The sequence below is a fragment of the Rhinopithecus bieti genome, unplaced genomic scaffold (genome assembly GCF_001698545.2).
Source record: "Rhinopithecus bieti isolate Rb0 unplaced genomic scaffold, ASM169854v2 scaffold_11936, whole genome shotgun sequence".
Classification (NCBI taxonomy): Eukaryota; Metazoa; Chordata; class Mammalia; order Primates; family Cercopithecidae; genus Rhinopithecus; species Rhinopithecus bieti.
This window is the reverse complement of record NW_016806952.1, coordinates 248366-255066: the sequence shown is the minus strand read 5'-3', so window position 1 is coordinate 255066 and position 6701 is coordinate 248366.

Here is a 6701-nt window from a genome sequence, read left to right as displayed (position 1 = left end):
TAATCAAAGCTCCTTGAGGAAATGACTAATTCCAGGTCTGAAGTAAAAAAGGTGCAAGAGGTATTTGGAATTATCACATTATACAAGATATCATGAAAGTCATAAAGATTACTAGGCTCATATTAAATAAAACAAAACAAAACTTTGAATGATGTCTCTGGTCAAAGATAGGGCAATATGAGCATCAAAAATAATTACTGCAATAGATTGAAGTATATCAAACACACTAATACTACTGCAATCGTAAGTAAAATAAAAATATATTTCTCACTTTTATTACATTTTGAGAACCAATTATTATTCTCTATAATTAATAAACACTGGAACATATTCCTTAACACTTCATGATACTTAGACTAATGTAACAAACTGCAGCTGATGAATGCGAAATACATGATACAATTAGAATAGAATTATTTTGCAACTCCTAAATAAATAAAGCAGGTAGACAATCAGCAATGATCGTCTAAAACATTTAGGTAGAAAACTGGCAATGAATATTATGTGGATGGATTGGACTCATAATACCTGGTCACACTGATCAAAATTAATTTCACAAAAAGATATATAATGTGTCTCCTGTTACGGATCTATGAGAAGTACAGAGCATCTCTCTGTCCTTCTTGTCAGAATTATATGGACACTAGTTAAGGTCTGTAAATGAATGTGAGAATCAATAAACAGAACTGTAAACATGTTAGCTGAAAATCTCCCTTTCAAACTGTTAACTATGTAGAAATGAAGTGAAATTACATTCTGCACTTGAAAAGGAGCAGTAGGACACTTTGTAGCGACAACAAATATTTTTAAAAATCAATTTCTTTAAGAAGACTAATATTTTCCCTAAATGACTGTCATGGCAGTGGCAAAAGTATTTAAAATTCAGGTATCCAGTTTCAACATTTTGAAAATCATCTTCTACTTACCAAGTAACTCTATAAAAGCTTTTCAGAAATGAGGTTCATTAATGAATTGTAAATTATATTTTGAAACTATTTTGCAAAGAAAGTGCATGATAATTGTTAGTTTCTAACTTGCTGTTATAATCTTATTAATCATGTTTATGACTTCAAACGTAAAATATACTTTTAAAGAAATGAAAGATGTTCAATCTATGAAGAAATGAAGACTTAAGATAGAAGTAGTTATAAATAAAAACCATTATGTTCAGAGTCAGAAAAGTATGGGCAATAGGTTAATAATATATTTACAGTATATACCTAAAGACACACTCTCTCTTTTTTATTCCTTTGTGCATACATGTGTGTATATATGCACTCACCAGATCTCTCTCTCTTTGTTTATGTCTATCTATCTATCTATCTATCTATCTATCTATCTATCTATCTATCTATCTTTGGATAAGAGATAAAACAATGCTTGCTTTGAATTTTATTGAATTCTATATTTTTAAAATTGTAGTTATTTCTTGCACATGAATGCTAATATTTCCTTTCCATATTGTGATATGTGCATATTAGGACACACACACATACACACATCACATATACACATACACAAACTAAATAGTTTCGTCAGTACAGTTCTTTACGTAGTAACTGAGAATTCAAACTATGAAAAACTTTTAGGAGTTGGCTGCATTTTCTACATATAGTAGAAAATATTTGGTTAGTAGAATTAAGCTGCTGCCAACTTGAGGCAGTTATTTTCTGGACTGTAAAAAGATGGGAGGGATAAACTTCTTGGATGAAAAGAATTAATGACATCATTATCAGTCAATGTAAAGATATCCTCAAGCATCACTGACATGGTAAATTATTAAATAAAAAATTATAGCACCCGCACAGCAAAGCTAATGGTGCATATCTTTAAAAACGAAAAGCAGCCTTAGGTGGTGGTATTTATACAGTCTGCACCTAGAGTGTTCAGTTTTTCCTTTAGAATGCATTGATTACCTAAAAATACCTTGATTGAAGGAAGGGAGTCTTTAACCTTGATAATGAATAAGTCCCAAGTTGCTGCTCTAATGTCCTAAGTCCTCAGTTTATCTTTGTTTCTAACAGTGTGACTCTAAATCAAGATCAAAAAGTAACTCAACATGAGGAAAAATAAAAAGGAGGTCATTTAATCACCCTGTTAGCTTCAAATGATTATTGATTCTTGGAGGTGATGTCTAATTCTGCCAGAAAATCCATTTCAGTAATGATTACTACCTCACTTTTATCTATAATCCTGGAGGTTATTAAAAGTGAAGGTCTCAAGGGAAGTATACAACTTAGGCCATTAATATCATATTTCATATTTTTATAAGAATAGTTTCTTTTTGTTCCCTTTACCTACAATGGAATCAGGGTGGTCATTTAGAAATATGTGCTTCACCACAAGTCTAATTATCATATACATTCCTTTGGGAAACAGAAACACATTGAAGTACCTGATAGACACATATCAAACAGAGTAGTTCATATGGAACTTCTTTTTGTTTCGCATTACCACATGTACACAGCATTCAAGTATCATACCTAGAAATCTGACATTAATATATTGCCTTTTGTTCATTCAAATTTTTCAATCATATCTGAAATGCTGTTAGAATCCCAGATTTGCAAAATCTCGGTTAAAATAGACAAATACAGACAATATTTGTGCCTCTAACATAGATAACTAGAGTTAAGATAATCTCTTATATAGGATTTGTTAAGGGTGATGTGCCACCAAATCAGACATTTTCTTCTTTGGGCTATCTCTATGTTTATAGTTATTCAGTGAAATCAGGAAGAAAAAGAGAAGAGGACATGTATGGAGCAAAATCTTAAAATGGCATATCACAGGTTGAATTTATTATTTAAACTTCTGCTGAATTGTAACAGGAGCAGACCTAAGAAGTAACTTGAATCTCATGTAATGGGAATGAGGGAAGGAAGAGATATTTGTGAATAAAATTGTTATGCATTGGTAGAAACTGCACGTTGAATATGAGGTAAATGGAGGAGTTTAAGTTAACAACCTTATTTGTGAAATAGGCAACAATGTCTCAAAAATAAAATATAGGGAAAAGGATAATTGGAAGGAAATATTATGAGCTTAGTTTTGAAGAAAATGAATATGAGTTCCAAGTTTTTATTTATGAGGCCATCAAAAATATGACTGTAATATTTAAAAAATAGGTATAGGATAGAATTAGAAATTTGTATCTAAAGTTATATGTCATCATTACACTGAAAAGGATACTGAAGAAAAAGGTAATAAAATAAGAAATGAAAGTGGGAGTATGGAAGTTATTTAAGCTCCTTTTGGGTTTTGTCCTTGAATGACAAAATATCAACTTTTTATATCAGAGTTTTATTTCATTAAATGTAATACATATGGGGCTATCATATGGTTTCAATGTGTTCCTACCCAAATTGCATCTTGAATTGTAGTTCTCATAATACCCACATGTCATGGAAGGGACCTGGTGGGAGGTAACTGAATCATGGGGGTAGCTACCTCCATGTTGTTCTCATGATAGTGAGTGAGTTCTCACAAGATGTGATGGTTTTATAAGAAGCTTTTCCTCCACTTTATTCTGCACTTCCCCTTCCTGCTGCCACGTGAAGAAGGATGTGTTTGCTTCTTCTTCCTCCATGATTATAAGTTTCCTGAGGTTTCCCCAGCCATGCTGAATTGTGAGTCAATTAAACATCTTTTTAAAATAAATTACACCATTTAGGATATGTTTTTATTAGTAGCATGAGAATGAACTAATACAGTTTAAATTGGTACTGGTAGAGTGGTGTGCTACTGTGAAAATACCCAAAAATGTGGAAGCAACTTTGGAACTGGGTAAACAGGCAGAGGTTAGAACAGTTTGAAGAGCTCAGATGAAGACAAGAAAATGTTGGAAAGTTTGAAACTTTCTAGAGACTTGGAGGGCTCAGAAGACAGAAAGATGTGGAAAAGTTTGAAACTTCCTAGAGACTTGCTGAATGGCTGTGACCAAAATGCTGATAGTGATACGGACAGTAAGGTCCACGGTAAGGTGGTCTCAGATGGGGATGAGGAACTTGTTGGGAACTGGAGTAAAGGTCACTCTGGCTATGCAAATAGACTGGTGACATTTTGCCCTGCCCCAGAGATCTGTGGAACTTCGAGCTTGAGAGAGATGGTTTAGACTATCTGGTGGAAAATTTTCTAAGCAGGAAAGCATTCAAGAAGTGGCAGAGCAAAATATTAGCAAATTTGCAGGCTCACGATGTGGTAGAAAAGAAAAACCCATTTCCTGGGGAGAAACTCAAGTCAGCTGTAAAAATTTGCATAAGTAACAAGGAGCCAAATGTTAATAGCCAAGACAATGGGGGAAATGTTGTCAGGGCCTGTCAAGGACGTTTGTGGCCGCCCCTCCCATCACAGGCCCAGAGGGCTAGGAGAAAAAATTGTTTTGTGGGATGGGTCCAGGGTCCCCTTGCTGTGTAAAGTCTAGGGACTTGGTGCCCTGGATCCCAGCCACCTCAGCTATGGCTAAAAGGGGCCAATATACAGCTCTGGCTGTGACTTCAGAGGGTCCGAGCTCCAAGCCTTGGCAGCTTCCACATGGTGTTGATCCTGCAGGTGCATAGAAGACAAAAATTGAGGTTTCAGAACCTCTGCCTAGATTTCAGAGGATGGATAGAAATGCTCAGATGTCCAGTGAGGTGTGCTGCACAGGCAGAGACCTCATGAACAACCTCTGCTAGGGCAGTGGAGAAGGGAAATGTGGGATCGGAACCCCCACACCTAGTCCCCACTGGGGCACTGTCTAGTAGAGCTGTGAGAAGAGGGCTACCATCATCCAGATGCTAGAATGGTAGGTCATCCGACAGCTTGCACCGTGAACCTGGAAAAGCCACAGACACTCAATGCCAGCCTCTGAAACCCGCCAGGATTGGGGTGCTGTATGCTGCAAAGTCACAGGGACAGAGGTGCCCAAGGCTGTGAGAGTCCACCTCTTACATCAGCATGACATAGATATGAGACATGGAGTCAAAGGAGATCATTTTAGAACATTAAGGTTTAATTACTGCCCTACTGGATTTCAGACTTGTGTGGGGTCTGTAGTCCCTTTGTTTTGGCCAATTTATCCCATTTGTAATGGGTGTATTTATTGGAGGACTGTTAGAAGGGCATGATTGTGTTTTGAAATGCAAAGACATGAGATTTGGGAGAAGTCACAGGCAGAATGATATGTCCTCACTCAAATCTCATTTGAACTATAGTTCTATAAATCCCCACGTGTCGTGGGAGGGACCAGTGGGATGTAATTTAATCATGGGGTTGGTTACCCTCATGCTGATCTTGTGATAGTGAGTGAGTTCTCATGAGATCTGATAGTTTTATAAGGGGCTTCCCCCTTCCCTTGGCACTCATTTCTCTCACCTGCTGCCATGTAAGACATGCCTGTTTCACCTTCTGACTTGATTGGAAGTTTTCTGAGGCCTCCCTAGCCATGTGGAACTGTGAGTAAATTAAACCACTTTTCTTTATAAAATACCCAGTCTCAGGTATGTCTTCATAGCAGCATGATAATGGACTAATACAGGTTATTCAATTATAATTACAGAAAAGCCACATAAACATTAAAATAAATTAAAATAAAATAAAAATAAAGCCAAATTAGAATGTAATGCTGCCAAATAGAGATTTATTTACCCTAATTTATAGAATAGAACACATTCACATGAAATCATGTGTTTGAAAATAGACATTTTTAAATGCTGTTGGTAAGTGTTTATTCATGTCATTTGCATTTCTCTCTTTCATGGAGGTTACGCTAGAGTCAGGAAGGATGGATAATTGAAAAAATAAGTAAAATGTTATGCAAATAGTTTTCATGACAAGGAAAAATTAGGAGGGTGGGAATATACAAATGCATAGATGCTACAATTTTAAGTAGACTGAACAGGGACAGCATCACTTAGAAAGTAACCTTTCAGATAACAGTATTTTTCTTTATGCTTAGTAACATAGAAATAAAATTTCAATCTAATGATGTCAAATTTGTCTAAATTATAAATTAATGAAATCTTGCTGAATAATAGGCATATTCATATTCAAACTTCAAAATTTATTTTTTTCTTTCTCTATAGTAATTATGGAAAAGACATTCAAAAAATTGTGTGTGTGTGTGTATGTGTGTGTGTGTAAAAGTTATTTTATTTTGGTTGTCATTGCTTGTTTTTTTCCTGAACATAAATTGAGCACCTACTCATTATTATATTAAAAATCAAATATGAAAAAATATTCCACTTAAATTAATATTTCTGGTAATTCCATCCACCCATCCGAGGAAACAAACACTGTGAATATATGTTTATATAACTGTTTTCATATAAATGAAATAAAAATGTTTATATTATATTATTTAATATTTAAACTTGCTCTCCCCTCTTAAGAAAAAATAGTTGACACATTCTTATATCTGGATAAATAGTGTATTCTGCTATCTTCTAGCCTTACTCTTTGAGGAGTAATCCCTGGCTTGGACCTCATCTCAATACAGCAGAATTAAGGCTCCTGTCTTTATCCCTGCTAAGGTGGTATCAGAAAAATACTGGTGGAAAGTACAGACTTTCACTGTGTACAGCATTAATGAGGCCAACCTCTGCCACAGTGTCAATTCAGGTCACATGGGGAGCAATAACTTGGTACACCAATCCCTCCAAGCCAGGAAGGTATCAGGGGAGGCCTAAAAGGAAACTGGAAGTCCCATTTCCATCCCGTAG